Here is a 25,578-nt window from a genome sequence, read left to right on the forward strand (position 1 = left end):
GGCTCCCGAGGACAGCGTTATATCGAGGTAAAGGTTCTGAAACATATTCTGATATCGATTTTCATTTTCTTCCCATTTTAGTGTGTTAAATCTTTATCTGCTAACAGCTTGAAATGTGCACATGTACGTTCAGATGCACACACACTTCAGAGTTTGCGTGCGTGCCTGTTTGTTCATTGTGCGCATCTTCTAGACTAATAAATAGCCTTACTTCAACAGGCAGCTTTGCATATACACACAGACTAATGTATTATCGTAACACATATATCTAGGGCCTTACCAAATGCAAAGTCCATTTGGGTCAATTTCATAGTCCTAGAATTTTAAAAATCATAAATTTCATGATTTTAGCTCTTTAAATCCGAAGTTTCACGGTGTTGTACTTGTAGGGGTCCTGACCCATAAAGGAGTTGAGGGGGGTCACAAGGTTATTATGGGAGAGGTTGCAGTACTGCTATCCTTACTTCTGAGCTGCTGCTGGTGGCAGCGCCGCCTTCAGAGCTGGGCAGCTGGAGAGTGGCAGCTGCTGGCCAGGATCCCAACTCTGAAGGCAGAGCTACCGCCAGCAGCAGCGCAGAAGTAAGGATGGCATGGTGTGGTATTGCCACCCTTACTTCTGCGCTGCTGCCTGCAGAGCTGGGCCCTCAATCAGCAGCCACCACTCTCTGGCCACCCAGATCTGAAGACAGTGCAGAAGTAAGGGTGGCAATACTGCAATCCCCCTAAAATAACCTTGTGACCCCCTGCAACTCCCTTTTGGGTCAGGACCCCCAATTTGAGTAATGCTGGTCTCCGCCATGAAATCTATATAGCATAGGGTAAAAGCACACAAAAGACTAGATTTCATTGGGCGGGGGCGGAAGGGGAGAACAGATTTCACAGTCCGTGACGCGTTTTTCATGGCCGTGAATTTGGTAGGGCCCTACATTATCTCATGCAATGTATTGTAATTTCCTAATAAAACAAGGTTTTTGTATATATTTGAATGGTACAAAAGTAGAGTGAAAAATTAATACTTTTTGTAAAACCCAGGAATTTTTTTTTAAATGGTTTAATCTGCAAACGCAGGGGCTTACTTATATACCGCTTTCACTCCTTAATCAGTCTATGTGCTTGTGCAGCACAGACAGCCCTTGATATTCTGAAGAGCAAATGACAAGAAAAGAAACCTGTCTCTCCAGTATTGGTTTATTTATAATTTTATATCCCTGCCCAGTGGCAGGTACCTGGGCACCTATAATCAATAAAACAATATTTTAAAAAATAAAATCAGAGTAAAAAATACAAGCATTTACACCTAAAAGCGCCACAACAGACTTTCAACTTAAAAGTTACCTAGGTGCTTAGTGAAGTCTGACATGCATTATATAGATATACATATATGTTATATAAATCCAAAACACCAAAGCGAGCAAACAAAAAAAACCAAAAACCATTCCCAACTACAAAAGGGACTGCCTGGCTTTCTAGAAGAAATATTGCAGCTCAGCCAGGAGTATGCAACTGACAAAGGAATAACTGAGTGAAATTCCATGGCCTGTGTTATACAGGTCAGACTAGATGATCATAATAGTACTATCTATTATATTATTCCTAAATCAAAGATATAACTCAAGAAATAAATCTGTAGCCAGGCAGAGTGGGAGGTCCCGCGATTTTCTGTAATTCCCAAATGTATAGTGTCTTTTTTGATGAATGTACAATTCCCAGTCACACAAACATAGGTATTAAGTGGAGAAACTGCTGTCTGTTTTCTATTTAGGCTAGCATCTAAACTAATATCTCCAACTTATCACCTGCTCTTTCACTTAGCATAAGCCATGTAGGTGTCAATATGCCCATAACTCAGTCCTTAAGTATCTTTCTTGTTTTCTTTTAATCCCATTGTCGTTAGCTTCACTAGAAACTAAGGGTCTCAAGCGATTAAACAAATTAATCGTGTGATTAATCATGCTATTAAATAATAGAATACCATTTATTTAAACATTTTTGGATCTTTTCCACATTTTCAAATATATTGATTTCAATTACAACACAGAATACAAAGTGCACAATGCTCACTATTTTATTACAAATATTTGCATTGTAAAAAAGATAGAATATTTCAATTCACTTAATACAAGTACTGTAGTGCAACCTCTTTATCATGAAAGTTGAACTTACAAATGTAGAATTGTGTACAAATAACTGCATTAAAAAATAAAACAATGTAAACTTTAGAGACTGCAAGTCCACTCAGTCCTACTTCATGTTCAGTTAATTGCTCAGACAAACAAGTTTGTTTACATTTGCAGTAGATAATGCGATCGGCAGTGCTTTGGTGGCAGCCCTACCACTGCCGCTTCAGTCTTCAGCAGCAATTCGGCAGCGGGTCCCACAGTCCCTCTCAGAGGGAAGGACCTGCCGCCGCCGCTTCATTCATTCTTCGGCGGCGGGCCCATCCCTCCAAGAGGGACTGCGGAACCCGCCGCCTAATTGCCGCCGAGGAGCCTGGAGCCGGCCCTTGCCTCGGGCGCAATACAGCTCTGCCTAGGGAGGTGGTGGAATCTCCATCCTTAGAGGTTTTTAAGGCCCAGCTTGACAAAGCCATGGCTGGAATGATTTAGTTGGTGTTGGTCCTGCTTTGAGAAGGGAATTGGATAGATGACCTCCTGAGTTCTCTTCCAACCCTAATATTCTATGACACCTCATCCCTCTCAGATTTTGGAAGGCACTTCAGATTCTTAAACCTTGGGTCGAGTGCTGTAGCTATCTTTTGACAAAACTATCTATTATATTATTCCTAAATCAAAGATATAACTCAAGAAATAAATCTGTAGCCAGGCAGAGTGGGAGGTCCCGCGATTTTCTGTAATTCCCAAATGTATAGTGTCTTTTTTGATGAATGTACAATTCCCAGTCACACAAACATAGGTACCAATGTGAGATTTCTAATCTTCAGTGAAAGCGTTCTTAAAACGAACAACGTGATGGGTCATCATCTGAGACTGCTGTAACATGAAATATATGGCAGAATTTGGGTAAAACAGAACAGGAGGCATACAATTCTCCCCCAAGGAGTTCAGTCACAAATTTAATTAACGCTTTTTTTTTTTTAAATGAGCATCATCAGCATGGAAGCATGTCCTCTGGAAACATGAAGGGGCATACGAATGTTTAGCATATCTGGCACACATACCTTGCAATGCTGGCTACAAAAGTGCCATGCGAATGTCTGTTCTCACTTTCAGGTGACATTGTAAATAAGATGAAGGCAGCATTATTTCCTGTAAATGTAAACAAACTTGTTTGTCTTAGCCATTGGCTGCACAGGAAGTAGGACTGACTGTACTTGTAGGCTCTAAAGTTTTACATTGTTTTGTTTTTGAGTGCAGTTATGTAACAAAAAAATCCTACATTTGTAAATTGCGCTTTCATGACAAAGAAATTGCACTACTGTACTTGTATGAGATGAATTGAAAAATACTATTTCTTTAATTTATCATTTTTACAGTGCAAATATTTGTAAGAATAATAATATAAAGTGAGCACTGTGCACTTTGTATTTTGTATTGTAATTGAAATCAATATATTTGAAAACGTAGAAAAACATTCAAAATATTTAATAAATGTCAATTGGTATTCTACTGTTTAACAGTGCGATTAAAACTGCGAATAATCACGATTAATTTTTTTTGGTTAATCACATGAGTTAACTGTGATTAATCAACGGCCCTACTAGGAACAATTTAAAAAATGCAATGGCTGTTTCACAAGAATGCCCATGGATCCTGATTTCTGTTATCAGTAGCCTCTGGCATCCTACATGACATACAGAGGTAACCACTAAAAGTCAACTTTAACTTACTATGACCAGACAGTCGTATTCTGGACATCACTGTTATTTTCTATTCTGAGTACAATGGAAAACTGCAGTATCACACATGGTGATTGTTGGCCCCTGCTGACTTTAATGGCAACCATTGCAAAGTAAATATCTTCAAAACCTAAGCACTTGTGTCACCACACACACAAAGTGTAATCCATCGTGGGTTTTTACAGCAGACATAATACCAATCTAATCTTCTGATTAAAGGAGATGGAAAGAGCAAATAAAAAGTTCATAAACCAATACTTAAACCAGGATGCCTTAAACAAAAGGCATTTTAATTTAAGTCTCTTAGTTTCTTTTCTCTTTCTCAGTACTTATGTTATTAAAACATAAATAAGAATATTACAATATTGTCAGTGTCTACCTTTCTTCAAAAGATATTTTATTATAATAGCTGTAGGTCTTCTAAATTTGTATTTTGGTGCTGGCCTTAAGTGCATATCCCCTCTTTAGAGTTGATTTCAGTATTTTGAAATACAGAACAGGGTATTAAGACTGCTAGTCTGTGTGTGTATACACAATAAGACTTTGGTTATTTCTCTTTCTAATCAATGATCTTCAAAATGCTTGCTTGTCTTCCAGTGTCCCTGTTACAAGACAGGACACTTGTGATTATGATTCATTACAGGGAAAAAAAACACTGTCTAAATGTTTTTAGTATTTACATCTGACTAGAAAACAGCAGATTCTTCCTTACTGAGACAAATTCAAATACTGTAGTTAGTATTTACTTTAAAACAGTTCAAAATTGCTTTCAAATGTATATTCCAATGGTCAGCATTCCTGTAGACCAAGTCCTGGTTTCTTCAGTAGATTCTAAATTACTTGCAAAGACCACAGAGTTGTAGAGAGACTTACTTATGAAATTAGCATTAGGCTTGATAGATTTTGGAGAGATCCCTGTCTTCAGTGTTAACGATATGACATTACAAAATGTTGTACTTGATTTATTTCAAACAAATAGAAAGTAACAATAATAGAGTTTGATTGCCATGGTAAACATTTTGGAATGTTTTTATCCTGTTATTAAGCTGAAGTTGTCACACAAGTCTCCATAGTGTAAAACTTTCCCACTGAAATTAGTAGTGAATCACAGATATATGATTATTTTGGCCTACCAAACATTGACCAATCTCTTTAGAAATGTTTGCAAGTTTTCTCTCTGATTTCCTAATACCCCTTTCAGTGATGTGTCAGACCACATTATGTAGAAATATTAGAAAAAGGCATCCAAAAGACTCCACTACTGCTAAGACAACTTCCTGACTTTATGTTGTTCTGTGGTGCAAAAGACAAGGCCTGTAAGTTATGTTTTCAATCATCTGGCCTGGGTAAACAAGGAACAATCATCAACCACTGAGTTTACCAGATCTCCTCACATCTACAAAAGCAAGGCATTTTTATTATCAGAAGCATGTCGGCTTTTTGATTGCTATAGCTTGTAAAATGTCATTAGTGGTATCTCCCTTCAAGAAGAAGACTACTTTTAATAGAAAGTCATTTATACCTTAAATGAGTCAACATTAACTAAAGGCCCTGATCCTGCAAAGATTTACACAGCTGTTTAGCTTCACACACTGCAAGCAGTTTCAGTAGGACTACTCACAATACAATCAAGTGTAAGATTTCAATATCTCCATTCAGTTAACACAAACCTCCTACAAATACACATTGATCAGGACCAAAAGGTTCTATATCTTCAGTGTTTTATTAGAACTTCCTGACCCAAGTAAGATTTACCAGCTAAACCATAACTTCCACTCTCAGATGCTGATAATACTGTTTGTCTACTGCTATCCTCTTCTACAGAGAAAGGCCCATCAATCACTGATTATGAATTGAGAATTTCTACTGTTAAGAACATATTTAAACACACAAGACAACTTCTGCTCTCCAGTACACACACAAAACTCCCACTGACTTCAATGGAAGTTTTGCACGCATATTGGAACATATGATTTGGCTCACTCAATTTTTCTGTTCTCAATCATACTTCGCCACATATTTTTGTCACAACTGGTTTTACTATAATTTGCTAACATCAAGTGCATCAACTTCAGAAACAGGTTCTGGCAAGTCTTACATCATCTCTATTCAGCTTCCTTGGGTGCAGTTTGTCTGCTATTTGTCATACAGTGAGACATCTTGACTCACTAACTTCCATGTATGCCTGGGTTACTGTAAAGCTATAAATTGTTTTAAAATATTTTACATGTTGGTCATTACCACTTTTTGATCTTTACACTGTATGAAATTCAAAGGGATTCTGACATAGGTCAGCTAAAAGTCTTATTTCTAGGGCCTTGATCCTACAAACACTTACACACTTGCTTAACTTTACTCCCATTGAGGGGCTACTCAGCATAGTAATATTAGGCTTGGGTGTGTTTGGAGAACCCAGGCCTAGAACTGGAAGACTTGTCTTTAACATCTGGGGAACAGGAGAATGGAAGAAACTAGACAAATATACACACAGGTGTCTCAAATTGAACTTGCTTTAGGGAGAGGCTGACTTTCAGTCCAACTAACAACTGGCCCTATTGCCCAAAATTAACTTCTACTCCCCAGGATGAGTTGAATAGAAAACATGACCGGGGAGGGGGGCTGGTAAAGCAGAGGAAACACACATCTCCACACCGAACAGATCAGAGCACCGGTTAGCTCTGGCAGATGTTAAAAAAGACCCTTTCACCTTCCCTTTCAGCGGCTCCAGCCCGGTGCTACAGCCCCCTTTCCACGGGCTGGCCCAACCTAGGGATCAGTGGCCGGCTTGCCGGACAGCAGCGGGGCACTGTGGAAGGGCAGGGTCTCCCCGGGGCAGGGGCCGGCTAGCGGGGCGCTGTGGAAGGGCAGGGTCCCGTCCCCCCCGGGGGGCAGCTCACGCCCCCAGGCGCGCCAGGGGCCGGCTAGCGGGGCGCTGTGGAAGGGCAGGGTCCCCCCCGGGAAGCTCACGCCCCAGGCACGCCAGGGGAGCGGGGCAGGGGCCGGCTAGCGGGGCGCTGTGGAAGGGCAGGGTCCCGTCCCCCCGGAGCAGCGGGGCAGGGGCCGGCTAGCGGGGCGCTGTGGAAGGGCAGGGTCCCGTCCCCCCCGGAGCAGCGGGGCAGGGGCCGGCTAGCGGGGCGCTGTGGAAGGGCAGGGTCCCGTCCCCCCCGGAGCAGGGGCCGGCTAACGGGGCGCTGTGGAAGGGCAGGGTCCCGTTCCCCCGGAGCAGCGGGGCAGGGGCCGGCTAGCGGGGCGCTGTGGAAGGGCAGGGTCCCCCCCGGGAAGCTCACGCCCCAGGCGCGCCAGGGGAGCGGGGCAGGGGCCGGCTTCCCCCGGCGGAGCGGAGCCAGGCGCTTGAGGAAACGAGTTTCGCGGGCTGCTCCGGAGCCGCCTGCCCTTCGCTCTCCTGCCCGCACCCACGAAAGCGGCGGGGCGCTGCCGCCCGGCGAGCCCGCGTCCGCCCAGCCGGCACGCGCGGAGCCCCGGGGCCGGGCAGCGGCGCGGCTGGGGACCCAGGAGCCCCTTCCCGCCGGCCACTCACCTGCGGCGGGTCGCGCCTCCCGTCTCGCTCCGGGGAGTCTCCTGGGTGAGCCGCGGCTCCCCGGGGTGGAAAGGCGCCGCGAGCTCCCTGCCCCCTAGCGGCGCCGCCTCCCGCCAGGTGAGCGCGGCGCGGGCCGGGCCGGCCGGGCCGGGCGGAGGGGCTCGCCCTGGGGGCGGACGCCCGGTGCCGTGCGAAGAGTGGGTGGGTGAGAGGGGCGCAGGACCCCTGGGGACCTGCCCGCGGGGCTGGAGGGGACAGAGGAACAGGTAGCGCCAGCAAGGGGGGGGGACGGCAGAAGCCCCCGGAGCTGGCTGGGAGCCTGCTGAGGGGAGAGACTGAAGACACTGGAGCGGCCTCTTCCGAGGCATTGCTCACGGCAGCCCCGGACTCAGCCCCCTGGCTCAGATCCCCGGGCCAGCACCGCATGCTTCAGCAAGTGCCGGTCAGGGCAACGCCAGAAGCCTGCCATTCACACAGGGCCTGCCCGCAAGGGACGTGCCAGCCCAGCAGTCCGGGTTAGACGCTGCTTTATGGGTAGAGATTTCTCTCTCCTCTTCCCAAACAGGCACCCGCTCCGGCTGTGCCCTGCCGGTCTCTCCTCCGCCCCCCGGATCGCCTTGTTAGCCATGGCAGTGGCCTAGCGTTGAAGCCTGCTGCATTCTTGGTCTCAGCGATGCCTGTTGCTAGGCATCCCACAGGCTAGCTGTGCCTTGTGTAGAAGAACGAGTTCTTCTTCGGCTCCCTTTTAAATGTGCTGCTTTGCAGTTCTACCAAGTGACCTTATTTGTGTGGTATGGAGCGAACAGGACACCCAGTTCATCACCTCCGTGCCATTCCCTTTTCGGTATACCTTGATCATATCTTCCTTCTTCTGAACTCAGCCATCCCAGGCCTTTTCAGATGTAGCTTTTCCAGGCTTCTAACCGCTTTTGTCGCTCGTCTTTGAATCCCGTCTGGTTCTGCTAGATCCTTTTTGACAGAGAGTTACCAGAACTGAGCACTGTGTTCCCTGGATTTATATGGGGTATTATAGTTCAACATTATTTACTATCCCATTCCTTATGCATCCAAATGCTTTGTTTTCTGTTTTGATTTGCGTCACTTCTAAAAACACATAAAACTACAAGTGCCTGAATGCTGTTTTGTGCTGCCCCCCCAGGGCTGGAGCTTATTAAACACAGGCTCCTTTATCTACTGACCTTTGCAACCTGCTCTCCCTCTCCTGTTTCTGCAGACTCTTCCACTGGGGCTGATAAGATATATAATTTCATCAACTTGGGCTTCTCAAAAACTGCTTTGTTATTACAGAAGTCAGATGGCTCAGGAAACATGCCCAGAGTCACAGAAATTAGAGATGGAAACAGTAAAGCAGGGCCCCTTTCTAGTGATATCCAGCTGAGGGTGTCAAGGCATTTTACCAATAAATTAGGTGACACCCTTGTGAAAACATGGAATATTTTGTTCGCCTCTTTTACAGCTGGGAAAACAAAGGACTAATCCTGTCCAGGGCTGGGGACATTCACTCCCACTGAATACAGGATCACACCGTGAAAGCACAGAGACTTTACAGCCAATGTTTTCAAAACTGGACACTGATTGTGTGTACTCAGACTCTGCGGCTCTTACTTTTTCAGCAGTGCTAAGCACCCACAGCTCCCATTGGTTTCAGCTGGAGGAAGATGCACAGTGGCTCTGAAATAGGCTCAAGTAGAATAATTAACTGTAGAGAGAAGTGAAAATGCTGCCCTTAGAGATTTGCTCAAGTCCACACAGGAGTCTGTGTGGGAGCGGGGAGCAGAACCCTGAAAAGGGACATGTTAATTTGATCCCTTACCAATTTAGTGTTGCTCCACAAACTGTAAATGTTTCTGGATTTCTTGTAAATTAACAAACTCCCTGCACCTGGATGTCATAGCAGTCCAGGGAAGATTCCTCAGAGCAAAGGTAAGTATTTTATAGTGAAAATTAAAAAAGGGGACTGGGCACCATGCAGTGCCATGTGGTCACAAAATAACAAATGTGACTCTTTATGTACCATCTTCCTCTGTATAGTCTGGGGGTATTGGACTTGCAAAAGTGACAGGTAGGTTACTGTTCATGTTAGTCTCTGAGGCCCTTGTGCAGGGTCTACACTATAAGTTTAGGTCTATAACCCACAAAAAAAAAAAAGTGTCCGGATTTTTCATACTTGCTCTCTGGTCACCCTACCCTTGTGCAATGCAATGCAATGCAATGCTTCCTGACTTTTCAAGGATCATAGAAATAAACCTTTCTAAATTGGGCTTTTTATTTCTTGTCATTAAATCTTTTTTTCTTTTTTTTTAAACAATATTGATTTACAGGGACTCTTTTCATTTTGTCTTGCATAGGGCCAATCGTGTTGCCTGTGCTTTACTTATAATAAAATAAGAGTTACACTGAGTTGTTAATCTCCAGTATAGAGCCTGATCCAAAGCCCACTGAAATCCATGGGCCACCTCCCTGGAAACTGACAGGCACCCAGCGCAGACAATTGATGCGCTGACATCACGTGCTCTGTAATATATACCTCCTATCAAGTGACTGCCACATTCTGCAACAGCTTTCAATTGATTTCAGGAGTAGCCCTGGCTGGAGCACATTGTAGCAACCTAAACTTGAAGTGACAGAGCATGAATGGCTGTAAGTGAGGTCAGCATTTGGGAGAAAGGGTTGCAACACACCTTGACTAGATGCAGAAGGAAAAAAAGCAGCTTTAGTAACTAGTTCTGTGCTATAGGCTCCACTCTGCTGTTAGACAAACTAAGTGCGTAAAATGCAAACTCAGCTGAATAATTGTGGGCAGACATTCTTGCTAAAAGGGAGTGATAATCTTTGCCATGTCCCATATTTGCTTCTCTTAATCTACCATCAGCTCAGTCTTTGGACTGAGCCTCAGCCAATGTGCTCTTGCCAGTCCCTAGTTTCCTCCAGACACTTGAGAAAGGTGTTCAAATACACCCTCTGAATCAGACAAAATGAAGAAATAGAGCAGAGTATCATCAGTATATTGAAAGCACTTTAAACCAGGCCTCCTCCCTCACCATTCTAGTAGCTCCATATATAAACTTGGAAGAGGAGGGGTGAAAGGTGGAACCCTTCATGAGACTCTCATAATGAGAGCCATCCATGTGGAACATCCTCTGGGATCTCTCCGAGAGATAAGAATGGCATCATCAGGGTGGGTTGTGATGTAATTAGAGCCTGCTTTTCTATTCTAGTAGCCAAAGGAGTGCTTGTTCACTCACAAGGCTCTTTTGCAAGTGTCCAGTCAGTGGGCACTATTTTGGTGCTCCAGTGGATTTTGCAGCTCTAATTAGATAGACTTTGTACGTCTGGTAACTGACTCAGACCAAGGCTGGCTTTGCCATAATGGGAGTCTTTCCACTGATTTCACTGGGCATTGGATCAGACCCTTGGGGGGCATACAGAGTAGCAAAATATTTACCAGTCAGGAGTGATTGCTCTCAGACTGTGAAAAGTGGATATTTGCGAGTTTACCTAAGGCAGCAGAAATGCTATAGACAACCCCTCCGCCAGAGATAAGAAAACCACAAAAGACAGTGGGATTTGTTAAACCATGTTAGTAAGGTAAAATTGTACTTTTAGTGCATAATAAGGTATCTTTTCTGTTTATGCCTCCCAAGCTGCAGAAATTGGGTCACTCGGTAGTGCTTTCTTGAAGAGTACGCTTGATGTTAGCCAGCAGATAAAAGTACTGTAGGCCAGTATCATGTATCTGAGCTTATCATCAAAAGAATGAATCTGTTAATACAGAACTCACATACCACACACAACATTTTGGCTGAATTCTCTGAGTCTCATTGAAGAGTTGGTGGGCAAATAAAGTGAGGGATTTTCTGAGGCTGCCCAGTGATTAAAAATTTTCTGGAATTAAATTAGTCTTGGAAAGAAATTACAATCCACTTTTACCTATTTAGGGGAATATTAAAAAGGATATAGAGGAGAAAGTGATCTTGTGGTATAAGCATAGGAGTGGGCATCAATAAGCTTGGTTATGTTCCCAGCTCTGCTACAGTTTTCATATACAAGCTGGAGTAAACCACTTAAGTTTGCTGTATCTTGCTTCCCCATTGTTAAAATGAGATTAATTATACTTCCATACATCACATCTAAAAAGCATTAGAAAAAGATTAAAACCATCAGACAGAAGGAGCTATATAAGTGCACAGTATTATTCAATAACAATGAAAAATATCCATTTTATAGTCTCCTGATCACTGCAAAGGAAAAATAAAATCTCTCAGTGAAGAAGTTGTTAAAAAGGACTCCTTTCTTTTAGTGAAACTTGGATTAGATTACAAGATTAAAGAAATGCAGGAAATGGAAAGTATACTGCTGTGCTGAGATCATAAGTGGCCTTATTTCAGAACAGATGGACTTCATTTACCACTTCAACAAAATTCTGAGGCACTTGAGAGTGGACAGACTATTCAGTGCCATATATATATATATATATATATACTGTCGTTATACACCATCGTAAACTAAGATCTAAATGCCCTGTACTTGCCAATGCAATCAATATAGTGTTGTCTTTGGGTAGTTCTATCATTGGTATTAACCCATTCTATAAACAAAAACTATATATACATAAATGTTGAGTGTGTCTGCTACTAGTTTCTATAACAAAGTGTGCTAGCCAGACAGATCTGACAAATATAAAAGGGGAAATGCTAGATATAGAGTCATGTTAGTTAATATGCAAAAGCCATTTCATTGTAGATTTTACTCTGAGATTGTCCCCTCATGCTTTTTTTCCTGCATGTTTATTGTTGCCAGCTTATCTTCCAGGCAAAGGTCACTATACTTGACGTACATTTAGGGCTTGATTTTCAAACGGCAACATTCTGCCAATTTTAGTGGTTGGCACCTCATAGAATCATAGATTAGGGTTAGAAGAGACCTCAGGAGGTCATCTAGTCCAATCCCCTGCTCAAAGCAGGACCAACACCAACTAAATCATCCCAGCCAGGGCTTTGTCAAGCCGGGCCTTAAAAGCCTTGAAGGATGGAGATTCCACCACCTCCCTAAATAACCCATTGCAGTGCTTCACCACCCACCTACTGAAATAGTGTTTCCAAATATCCAACCTAGACCTCCCCCACTGCAACTTGAGACCATTGCTTCTTGTTCTGTCATCTGCCACACTGAGCACAGCCTAACTCCATCCTCTTTGGAACCCCCCTTCAGGTAGTTGAAGGCTGCAATCAAATCCCCCTTCACTCTTCTCTTCTTCAGAATAAATAACCCCAGTTCCCTCAGCCTCTCCTCGTAAGTCATGTGCCCCAGCCCCCTAATAATTTTTGTTGCCCTCTGCTGGACTCTCTCCCATTTTTCCACATCCTTTCTGTAATGGGGGGACCAAAAATGGACACAATACTCCAGGTGTGGCCTCACCAGTGCTGAATAGAGGGGAATAATCACTTCCCTCAATCTGCTGGCAATGCTCCGACTAATACAGCCCAATGTGCCGTTGGCCTTCTTGGCAACAAGGGCACACTGCTGACTCTCATCCAGCTTCTCTTCCACTGTAATCCCCAGATCCTTTTCTGCAGAACTGCTGCTTAGCCAGTTAGTCCCCAGCCTGTAGCGGTGCATGGGATTCTTCCTTCCTAAGTGCAGGACTCCGCACTTGTCCTTATTGAACCTTCTCAGATTTCTTTTGGCCAGGGGCGGCTCTAGACATTTCGCCGCCCCAAGCAGGGCGGCATGTCATGGGGGGTGCTCTGCCGGTCGCCGGGAGGGCGGCAGGCGGCTCCGGTGGACCTCCCGCAGGCGTGCCTGTGGAGGGTCCGCTGGTCCTGCAGCTTTGGTGGACCTCCCACCGGAGCTGCGGGACCAGCGGACCCGCCTGCCACCCTCCCGGCAACCGGCAGAGCGCCCCCCGCGGCATGCCGCCCCAAGCACGCACTTGGCGTGCTGGGGCCTGGAGTCGCCCCTGCTTTTGGCCCAATCCTCCAATTTGTCTAGGTCACACTGACTCCTATCCCTACTTTTCAGTGTATCTACCTTTCCCCCCAGTTTAGTGTCATCTGCGAATTTGCTGAGGGTGCAATGAATCCCATCATCCAGATCATTAATAAAGATGTTGAACAAAACTGGCCCCAGGACTTACCCCTGGGGCACTCCGCTTGATACCGGCTGCCAACTAGACATTGAGCTATTGATCGCTACCCGTTGAGCCCAACCATCTAGCCAGCTTTCTATCCACCTTATAGTTAACTCATCCAATCCATACGTCTTTAACTTGCTGGCAAGAGTACTGTGGGAGACCGTATCAAAAGCTTTGCTAAAAATCAAGATATATCACATCCACTGCTTTCCCCATATCCACAGAGCCAGTTATCTCATCATGCGATGAGTGGTGTTACCAGATTTGCCCGGTACTTTGGGGTATGCTCATTTATTAGGGTTACTCTTCTGGGGGGCAGTTTGTACTTCTATCAGTGTCCTGCTTGTGTCACTTGTGTTCTCATACGGAGCTCTACTTCTCCCTTGTGCAAGTTCCCTCCCAATGGAGCTATCCTGCAGGATTTAGGTTCCCCAGGGCTGGGTTCCTCCAGCCCCAGAACCAGATAAACACACACAGCAGGGGTGAAAGTAACTCCAAAGACTTAGCGGTACAGGAGCTGGCTCTGGCCCCTGAAAGGGGGGGCGGCCTCGGGCAGGGCTAGGGGTGAGCAACCCCCAGCCAGCCCTTCCACACTCCCTGGCCTGTTCTGCCCAGGGGTCCAGTGGTGATTTAAAGGGCCTGGGGCTCAAGCCACTTCCTCGGCAGCGACAGCCAGAGCCCCGGGCCCTTTTAAATCACTGGCGCCCGGGGCATCTGCTCCTTTTGCCCCCTTCCCCTCCTAGCCACTGACGGCGAGGGGAAAAAGCAGCAACAACGTGAAACGACCCTGCTTAATTTTATTATAATTAAATTTCCCTGCCCCTTTTGTGCCCCCCCAGTGGCAGCCCTACCGGTAGGGTCCATACCAGCAGGGCCACTGATGGGGAAGGGGCAGCACTTTAACATTGCTGCCCCTTCCTTTCTCTCCCCTCCCCCCCCCACACACACTGGCAGCCCAGCCGCTATGAGAGTCAGAAATGCTGGATACTGTGCCCTGGTTCCCCAAGAACACAGAGCTGACAGGTAATAGTAGTCCCATTGAACTCAGAATAAGGGGCTACCCCACATGAAGCAGGGTGGCAGAATCTAGCCTTTAGTTTGCGTAGGAAAAGCATTCCACCCCCAAACAGTCATATAGATATGTAACTGTGCATTTGAGTGTGCAAAGTGCAGTTGTTGGCCGTAGGTGTTTATTTTAAATAGCAGGCCCTTAGTCACCAGAACTCATCTGAAATTACGTGGACCATATTTTGGATATAGTGGTGTGTGTGTTTTTAATTTGCATCTGTGAACAAAGTTATTATTGGCAAGTTTTGTTTCTCTAACCAAGTATCTTAAAAATTAGACAGTCCCACTTTACAATAATTAAATCAGTATGCAAATAGAAGAGAAACAAATTTAATGTTCATGTTTCCAGAGTTCATTAAAAGCAACTGTAACTATTTTAAAAATTATAATTCCTTTAAAAATGCTTTGAAATTGATACATTTATTTTATTAGTGTACTATATTAAATATAGTAAACAGCAGCAAGTTTTACTTTTTAAAATTCAGACTAGGTTTCTTGGATGCTGTTTTATTCCAAATGCAAATTATGTCATTCAAAAAATAAGAATGGAAAAAAAAATACAAAAAGTCTCTGTTTTACAGACATTTCTGTTCAAATTTAAACCGCTGGAATGCCAAACACCAAAGATTAAAATATGAAAGAGACAAAGGTCCATAATTTAAAAAGAAGCTGAAATGGCAAAATATATTAATCATCAAAACTGTGTGTGACAGATCAAAGGAAACCTCTCCTACTGCTAAATCACTGTGGGTTCAATTTGCCTTCGGAACAGGCACAGCTGAGGTACTGACTTCAGTAAAAGTAATCAGTGCTTATCTGAGAGGAGAACTTGGTCCCAACAAGTCCACTTCCACATTATTTTATATGCAGACTTTTTTATATGCAGTTTTTATTTAAAGTGCTTCCCCTAGATTATTCTGATTGCTCTACAAACAGATCTATACCAGGATTTTGAAAAGTGCTGCTGTGCAAATAAACATAGGCAATGTTCCTAGATTGCAAACTGCTTTGCTGCAGCACTTTGTTGGCACAGCAGGAACAGGGCTGCAACTTCTGAGAATATTTTTTCAAAGCCAAAGAGGTGATTTGAAAACTCATTGTGCATTGAAATATTTTGCATGTGGGGTGGTTATTATTTAATAAGTACAATAATGTGCTCTTAAATGCACAATGCATTTTCAAGACATCCCATTGTAGTGTTCATCTGAAGTCAGGCAGCCTCACAGCAGAGCATGCTAGGAAAGACGTACCCTACCCCCCTCTTTGTTTGTAGTGTGCCTAATATCATGAAGAGTGGCAGATAGGACACATGCCACTGCTGTCCCTTACTGGCATGATGGATCTGTTCGAGGCTGCAAAGGTGCACTAATGATTATTACAGCAAGATAAAGCGACACATTTATAGTGTTGATTAGAAAGAATCAGTTTTCACACCATAAAGTGGATGAGACAGTGTTGAGCATGTGGGTCATATTTGGATCTTAAAATTTTGTTCTCTAACCGTGGCCTTGACTGGGATGTTTTGTTGACTTTCTTGGGCTTAAGAACCAGAAACTCTCCCTATCTTCCCTCCCACTCATGCTTAACATTCTTTGTCATGGGCAGGCTAATAGGTAAAACAAGAACTGGTTCTTTGCTCTTTCATGGGCTGTACCTTGAGAGAGGATGCTTGGCTAATTGCATAATCCCTTCTATTTTTAAACATATATGTGATTTTTGCCTGAGTAAGGACTACATAATTTGATCCAAAGTGATCACAAATTAGTATTCGTTCTATAGAGAGAGTTGCAAATAGTATGTTATCCCTTTCTTACAGTAATGGACTACTCTAAAGCTATTTTGACTGTATTAAAATGTAACATTTTCTTCTGAAATCTGAATACTTGTCAGCAATTCTAAATGCTGAAGAACTAGCCCTTCCCTGTCTAAAAAACTCTTATGAGGTCCTATGAAAGGATATTTTTTAGTTTCCTTAAAGCAAGCCCATGTTAAACAAGAGAATAATTGACACAGAGTCAGGAGGAAGAAATGAGAAGAGAAAAATTAACCTTCTGTTTAGCTCTCTAACACTGAGGCTAAATTTATTATAAAATGAAAGAAATTGGGGATTTAAGCAAGAGAGAACCAAATAGATTTCTTTATTTTCACACAGAATGACAAAATTATACTGCAAACAGTGTTTGATTTACACTTCTAAAATCTTCTTTGAGGTAGCAGCCAGAAACACATCATAGAAACTAAAACAAAACACTGGCTTTTTCGCAGCTATGTAGAATAATCAGAAAGAAACAAAGTGGTTGTCTACATTTTTTCCAGTGGAAAATACCTTTATTTAATCATGAGTCAGATGAGCTGCAGAAACCTAGATCTAATTAGCATACTACAGAAAACTCTTGGTGAAATCTCTCCTTACTAGATAATGTGAATTTACCAAGCTTTGATTAGTTTATTTTAAATCATTTAAAAAAAAAAGTGGACCAGATCTTCAGCTGGTATGCCTCAACATAGCTCCATTACAAAAATCAAATGAACAGAATGACACTGATTTTATATCAGCTGGCAGTCCGGCCCTGTGTGTGAATTTATAGTGCTCATGAAAGGTTCTGGCTTCTTGGAGATTCATTTAGCCTTTTTTGTTTTAAAGAAATCCCAAAAGATAATAATAGATACAACAAGGTGTAGGCTTGCACCTATCCTCCAACCTCTGTTGAGGCAGGGACTCTATAGCCTCGATGCCACGTCCATCGTCAAACACACGGAAGTGCCCCAAACCTGACATGAAAAGACCACTTCCAAAGATAAGAGGATTGTTCAGTCTCCATTCAGTCCTTGGGCAAAAAGAGATGCCGGAGGCCCAAGTATGTTTAAATTTCAAAGCCAGGGAAGAGATTCAGCTGTGCATGGAAGAGGTGTGGCAAAATCTCCTGCACTCTTTTAAAAATCTCATCAACCAAGAATAAGAGGGAATAGGATAGAGATATACAAAGAGATTAATACTATGAATGAGGTAGATCAGCCTCTTCTGTTTACCCTCCTCTATAATACAAGAGCAAGGGCACATAAAATGAAGGGCATAGAATTTAATACTGATAAAAAATAATGTATACAATACATAATTTACCTGTGGAACTTGGTGTCACTAGATATTACTGAAGCACAATCTTTGCATCCTCTCTTCATATGGACATCTTTCTATGCTTCTGATTATTTCATTTCCTGGCTCTGGTATTGCTTCTGACATTTTATTTGCTTTTAGATTGCTGCTGCTTACTGAGTATTCACTGAATAGCCCATATGACACCTCAGTCTTCTTTCCTGAGTTGTTATGGTTCATGTAGAGTGTAAGTACTTCAAATTATTCCTCCTACTGTCCATTAAGTTGTATTTATCAACAAATTATAAGTATTCAAAACACTGAAAAACAGAGATTGAAAAATTATAACACCAGAAAAAAAAAACCGATGAAATCATGGCTCCATAGACGTTAATGACAAAACTCTTATTGACTTCAACAGAGCCAGAATTTCACCCATAGTTCTTAGAGAAATAAAAGGGGCTAGGTGTGTCTGAAATTACAGTGACAGGCATTGAGCTGATAAGAAAGGTGTTGTTGGCTCTTCGCGTATCTTGTGCGTGCAAAGCAATTCCAGAGGAGGTGATTCACAGCCCCCGTCTATATAGGTTATATATAAACACCTTTGCTAAGGAGTGAATTTAAAGTGATACAGTTTTACCAATATGATCACCACCCTCACCCCTAGACATTCTTCCAATATAAAAGTGTCTTTATTTGGTTTTATCTTATGTTGTGCAAGAAAGGGGCTGAGCAAAACTGAAAAAAGTGATTCTTATATTGGTATAAGAGTATCTGTGAGGGGTTATCCTGATGTAACTACGTTGGTGTAACTGGTAGAACTTTCGTATCTAGACAAGGCATAAGGAGGAGGAGAAACTGGGGGTGGAACTGTCTTGCTGGAAGTAAGACCAAGGCATAGATACTTCCAGTTCATTAACAGCTGTTTAAAGATGTAGAGTTAGTCATGCACTTTGGCAAAATGTTTTTGTTGGAAAATACCTATTCATCAAAACCAAAACTTTTCACAGAAGCATTGATTTCAACTAAACTTTCTGAGGTGCAGAATGGAAGTGTGTGTGGGCAGGTGTGTATGTGTGGGGTGTTTTCAAGTCCCTGCACTCTGCTTGATTTGGAGCAGATACTGGAACAGCCCAGGTGAGTGCCCTAACTACTGAGCTATTGTTTATTTGGGGCTGGTAGTCTCTTTCTCAGGTCTAGGATGGAATTTCTGGTCAAAACCAGTGAGAACTTCCAGTTGAAAGTTTAGTCTAAACTGATGGAGAAGTTTTAAAAGGAGTTCCCTGCCTGATTCGGAGCAGGAATTTGAATCTGTCTCCCCACAGCCCAGGTGAGTGCCCTCACCAATGTGCTACTGGTTATTGTGCAGTGCGGGTTTCTCTCCTCCATCTCACCCTCCCAAAATTGAAAAGGTCTTAGGTTTGTTCCACTTTTGATTGGAAACAATTGTCAAAGCCCCAAGATTTTTTGCAAAACTGAATTCTTGTTTTCCAGCCAGCCCCTGTCATGAGGTCTAAACTGCATATTGTCTGGGAGTTGAAGCACAGCCCAATGGCCAGCTAGAACATGGGTGTGAACAATGTGATTTTCCACGAAGACTTGAAGTGGGGGGAGAGGGGAAGCAATTAGGATTTCACAATGGACAAAAAATGAAAGGTGACTTGCTTTCTAATAATGGGACCATAAAATTAAACTGGAACACTATATCCTAATAAATAATCCTTCTAGTGACTGCTCTCCAAAATAGATGGTGATAATTTTTCTTCAATAAGTAACATTGCACAGAGTCTTTAAAGATACAAATATTCTAATTAGTGTGGAGAACATGGGTAACATTTTTTTCCCCCACAGAGAAATTTTACTTCTAAGTGCTGATAACAAGAGAAATTAATGATGCAGGAAAAGCTGTGGGACTAGTGTTATTTCAAGAATCAATTATTTTCTGTTGTTTTGTACTTCAAAAATAACCCTCAAATTGCTATTGTAATGTAAAACATTACTTCTTTTACTCAACAGAAATAATTTTTAAATGCTATCATTGCACTAAGTTGTTTTTTTTAAACAAACTATCAGTGCATAAGATATGCAGATCATCACTTTTTCATTAGTAACTGGAAAAAACTGAATTCCTTCCCTTTTCTCCTAACTCTTCAGCTTCCACGTTCTCAACCTCTATATTTCAATATACTGTCCAAGAAGTTTGCACTGTGGTTGATGGATGACTCATCAGCATGGCTCAGAACTTAAGAGTTTCAGAGATTATTTATTATTTTTAAACAGGGGTATTTATCTCCCACCTACAAATAAACCTCAAAAGATTTTCCTGCAAATTTAGAGACCAGTCTGAACCAGTAACAGCTCTACAACTCAGCTACAATTTCTTTGTCATCACTTAGGCCATCTTTTAGTTCAGAAGTTGCATTTTTTCAGGTACAGTCTACTGTAACAGTGAGGGGTGTTTGTCTTGATATTGTGTGTCAAGTTTAGAAGTATTTCAGGATTTTTATTGTCTGGGGTGGTTCTACACCTTTTGCTTTCCACACTATTATTGTATTTTCACTATGGGCTTTTCATCATTCATGAAGCATGCGTGTCTACAATTAACATACACTGTAGTGCCAAGCATCGGTGGGATTATCATGGGGTCTACTCACCTCTAGTGAGCCTCTTCCTGGTTGCTCTGTGGATTAGCTGATCCAGGTCTGACACCTCCTTTCCGCCTCTTGTTGCACACCGTTTATTTTTCTTCCTGGCTCTCAGCAAGACAAGATGCTCTGTGTTCACAGTTTAGCCCTTCATCCAAGTCACATATTTACTCCCCTTCTGAGGTATCAAAGTCCCTTCTTACGAACAGGCTCAGGCAGTCTTCCCATTCGCTGCCCAGATGGTGCCACTTCCCCAGTGGCTGGTAGGGGAACCCAGGCCTATCCTCTTCTCCAAGTTCCAGTTCAAGGACCCTCTTATCAGCAGCCAAGGTCTGTTCCATTCTGGACCTTACTGCCTTTTCCCTGAGCCTTTCCTAACCTTCTAGCTCTCCCCAACCCTCCTGGGTTTGCCAGCCCCAAAACTCCCTCCTCCTAGGGAGTAACTGTAGGTTACTTTGGCTCTGCCACCCCCCAAACCCACCTCCCTTCTCCCAGCTTCCAATTTCCTGTCTTCATAAACACAGCCCAGGTCATTCCTCCTCAGCTAGGCTCCCTTCATTGTTCAGTCAGGGGATTACTTAAACCACCTGATTCCCCTCAGCTGTGGCCTGTCTGGTTAATTGTCCTCTTTCTTAGCTTAATTAACCCCTTTCTTAGCTTAATTAATCAGGACAAATGTGGGGTGAACACATCACAGGGATGTTTGAACATGCAAGGAATACAGGAGCAGGTTCTAATATACAGGAGTTCTCAAACTGGGGGTTGTGAGGTTATTACGTGGGGTTTGTGAGCTGTCAGCCCCAGGCGTGACAGGTCTTGAGCTGTCAGTTTGGGCAGTTGGGACTTGGGCTGTCAGCTCCGCAATGCTCCCTACATTTCCCATGAAAATCCCAGTTCTTCATGGTTAATATTGGGCGAGTGTGACAGAATATACCCCGTATTCACTCTCTGCACACCATTGTAATAATCTTTTTACAAAGTATGCCTCGTAAGGTGGGATGTAAAAACTCAGAAAGATGGGGTGAGTGCTGGGAGAGTGAACTGAGGGCATTGGTAGTTGATGAGGGCTGGGCAACTGAACTGAGGGAGGTCTGGGTGGGGACAGAACTGAGGGGCTGGGGTACAGGATTGCTTGGCAGGAGACGGGCAGAGATGGGATGAGTGCTCTTGCAGCAGGAGCCAAAATCATGTTATCCAGTACATGTGGAAAAGCGGAAAACACTAATTGTTCAAAAATCAAGAGACCAGCCTAACCCCCCCCCACAATATACATATTTTTAAATGTCATGATTTTTGGGGCCAATCTCAGGATTTTTGGGGCGGGGGGGGTGTCTGACTCATAATTTTTGATCCCTTAAAGCTGGCAATACTGCTGGTGTCACCAAATCCTGTGATTTTTATCAAGAGAGAGTCTCATAATATTTGATGTTCTCCTCAAGGCTGCAACTCCTGGAAGCATTTGGTTTGAGGAGAGACTCTTTTCATTAAAAGAAAGTTCTAGCCATCATGGTTACACAGGATAGCTTGAGAACATGAATGAACATGCATCGTAAAGCCTCAGAAACAAGCAGGAATGAAAAAAAACCCTAAATCTGTTTCTTGTTTGGTTTAAAAATCCCATGATTCTTTGGGGGCCTGACTCATGTTTGAATGCTTGCGGTTGGTAATACTGTATCTAAGATCCCGCAGTAGTTTTTTTCCTATCTGTGTACATAGGTAGCTTTTTATCCATCTAGTTATTAATTCATTTAGAGGTGTCAGGATGCTCCAATAATGTGTATTTAGACTGATAAATAAGATTTCCAGAACTTTATTATGCAAAACAAGGTAACATAATAAAATGATCTTATCATGAGTTGATAACATGTAGCATAGGAAGAAAGGTCTAGTGTCAATAGAAATCCGTATGGAAAAGTTATTTTATTATAACAGAACTAATGCTAATTTCTGATAATACGTTACCAAAGGGTTTGAAAATAAAATGCATATATAGTTACTGATGGAGGAAGGAAATATAGTAGAGTTTTCCAGCTGCTGCTGGATTAGCCATCTATAGATTTTCTGACATGCTGTGGTCTTTTCACAGCTACTGATTGCCAGGCAACCACAGCTGATTTTGATTCAAGGTCCACTCCAGTGAAGAGAAAAAAATCCTAACAGTCTCCTAGATATTGTGGGATTGAACAAATACTTTGAGAATAGGCTGTTAAAGGAGAATTGCAAAGAAATGGCAGATTTGGGAAGTTCTAAATGGGGGAAAGGAAATATAAACAGCAATTATTAATTCAGATCTTTTACTTCACAATATACAATATCAAATGCAGCCATGTTCTAATCAAAAGCAAGAGAAAGTATGTGCACAGAAATCTTACACAGCAATCTCCCTTATGCAGATATCAAAAGAAATTAAAGAAAGAGAGAAGGAGCTTTTGAGTCAGAGAGGTAATTCTGGTGCTAGATTGCAAGTCTGCATAAACAATCAATCAACTTAGCAAGAATGTTTTGGCAATAGTGAGAGCTGAAAATAATCTGCTACAGTGAATAAACTCTGAACCAGAGAAGAAGAGTATTGCAGTAGAGTGCTGATTACCTTAATAGAAGAATTTATCAGAACGGTTTGATTAGTTAAGCACCCATAGGGTGAAGAGTCAAATCCTGCCCCATCCATAAATGTGAACAAAAAGGACATTTTCCTATCTGTAAATTGGTTTTCTGCAAACAAAGGATTAACCAGTCTGGATCAATGGGTTTCCCTCTGCTGTTTGTACAAACAGAGTGACCAACTTTTCAGATTTCCTCTACCACCACCGAGCTGTCTCCCCCCCCAAAAAGTGGTTTCTGCATTCTTCAGTTGATTTAGTCTCCTTCTGAGAAACCTCATTTAGATACAGAAACAGATCTATAGAATATAGACTGAGTTTTTCAATGTGCCTCTAAATAATAAGTCTAACAGCTAATGAACTAACAGCATCCAGATATAAAGGCCTGTGGAGGTTCTAGGTTAAATCTAGTTTCTGTAACGAATCATTCAATATAGATTGTAAAAATAAAATAAATAAATAAATGAAATTAAAAGCGAGTCTTCCCTTTCCAACTCCTACTCCTTTAACACATCCTACTCCTTTAACAGTCTGGATGAACAGTACTCACTGGCTTCTCAGCTCTGGAGGGAAAGGCCTTTACAAAGCATCAGTACTCAGCACTCACTTGCCACAAGCAAGGCTGACATGCCTTATAAGATGCATGAAGTCCACAAAGTGGCAGCCTTACCCAGCTTTTCTGCGGACTCCTTTTCTCAGGTTGTGATGGGGCCTGGCCCTAGTACTTGCCTTTCCATAACTGTCGCTTTTCAAGATGTGTTACACATGTCCATTCCACTGTAGGTTACTCCCAAGCAGTTGCATAGGATGTGGGATCGGAGTTCATGGACATGCTGACCGCAAAACAGCTCGACTGAATCTGGCATCGGCCCTAGACTGTTGAGCGATGGCATAAGGAGCAGAGAACATATGGACAGATGATCAACTTGCTGCTCTGAACAGGGATCTGTGCTAGGAATGCCGCTGATGATGCTTGCACTCTCGTGGAGTGGACAGTTAGGATGGCTGGTTGCGGAACACCCACCTACTCGTAACCTGTGCAAATGCACAATGTGATCCAAGACTAAATTCTCTGAGCCGAGATGGGGAGACCTTTTATCCTGTCAGCTACCGCTATGAACAATTGGATGGATTTATGGAATGGTTTGGTCCTTTCTATATAGGACGTTAGAGCATGTCCAACGTCCAATGAATAAAGCTGCTGTTCTTCCCTATTTACATGTGGTTTCGGGTAGAAAACAAGTGGAAAGATTGCCTGATTGCTATGAAAGCAGGAAACCACCTTCTGAAGGAAGCTACGGTGAGGATGTAGCTGTACCTTATCCTTAAAAATGACTACAGAGGTTCCGACATGAGGGTATGGATTTCAGAGACCCTTCTAGCTGAAGTAATGGCCACTAAGAAAGCCACCTTCCGTGAAAGTATAAGGGGCACATTTCCAATGGCTCAAATGTGGGGACCCATTCATTTCAATAAGACCAGGTTTAGGTGCCAGGGAAGGACAGGTTCTTACACTTGGAGGTATAATCTTTCTAGGCCCTTGAGGAAACGGATAGACACTTCATGAAAAAACCTGACTGGTTGTCCAGTTGAGGGTAGAAAGCCGATATTGCTGCAAGGCAAACCTTGATCGAGGAGACAGCTAAACCTTGCTGTTTCATTGTAGTAAGTAATTGAGGATGTCCTGCAGCGAGAAGACTCCACGCTGGGAAGCCGAGAGAGAGAACTGCTTCTACTTTGAGAGGTAAGTAGCCCTGATGGAGAGCTTCCTGCTCCCTAACAGGACCTGATGAACCTGCTCTGAGCAAACCAGCTCTCCAGGATTTAGCCATAGAGCTTCCAGCTTGTCTGGTGAAGGGATATGACAGTGGTCCCCAATGCGGTGCCCGCGGGCGCCATCTTAATGTGCCTGCGTCCTGGCCCCCGGGAGAGCACCCGCCGAAATGCCGCCGAATTTCAGCAGCATTTCGGCGGGGACGCCTCTTGATGACAACGCTTGTCGCCGACAAGTGACGTCATCGAGAGGCATCGCTCCCAAATTTCGGCGGGGACGCCTCTCGATGATGTCGCTTGTCGATGGCAAGCGACATCATTGAGAGGCATCGCCGCTGAAATGCCGCCGAAATTCGGCGGCATTTCGGCGGGTGCTCCACCGCCGCAGTGGTCCTTCGGCTGGTGCCTGCCAGCCAAAAGGTTGGGGACCACTGGGATATGAGGTTCCGATGGAGTAGCGACCATGGTCCTGAGAGATATTACCTCAAGAGCAGACGTTTGTCCCTTGAGCATGCCAGTTTGTAACCCAAAATTCAAAATCTTCCTGAAAAATTCTAAGATGGAGGTGATTGGAGTTGTAGTGGGGGGAGATTTTCTATCAGAGCACAATCAAACTCTCCCTCACCCCATCCCAGGCTTTTGGGAAGTGACTTGATGCAGTGCTGGAGGCTGTACCACCAAAGATCACAGAAGTCATGTTGGGGCAATGAGTACTTTGACTGCCTGAGTTTATAAAGAAAAATCTTTTAAAAGGACTCATGATTTCAGGCTCTTTGCCAATCCTATAGAGAAGGTATTTATGGCAGGAGCTTCCAGCTCCTTGAATCTGTTGCAGAATTTGGGAAATAAA

General features: G+C 43.3%; 1 protein-coding gene across 6 annotated transcripts in view; it reads right to left on the reverse strand.

The window, feature by feature from the left end:
- The window catches only part of ADCY7 (adenylate cyclase 7), a 124,738-nt gene extending 116,034 nt beyond the window's left edge, over window positions 1–8,704 (reverse strand). For 3 of the 6 annotated variants that reach the window (XM_039503809.1, XM_039503815.1, XM_039503813.1), the window contains exon 1: window positions 7,395–7,536. The gene's annotated coding sequence lies outside the window, so the exon portion shown is untranslated. Of the gene's footprint in view, window positions 1–7,394; window positions 7,537–8,244; window positions 8,401–8,593 lie in introns of those variants that run through there. The other 3 variants (XM_039503811.1, XM_039503810.1, XM_039503812.1) reach the window with 2 other exon arrangements.
- Window positions 8,705–25,578: the final 16,874 nt, after the last annotated feature.

This window comes from Mauremys reevesii, linkage group 16, assembly GCF_016161935.1.
Source record: "Mauremys reevesii isolate NIE-2019 linkage group 16, ASM1616193v1, whole genome shotgun sequence".
Lineage (NCBI taxonomy): Eukaryota > Metazoa > Chordata > Testudines > Geoemydidae > Mauremys > Mauremys reevesii.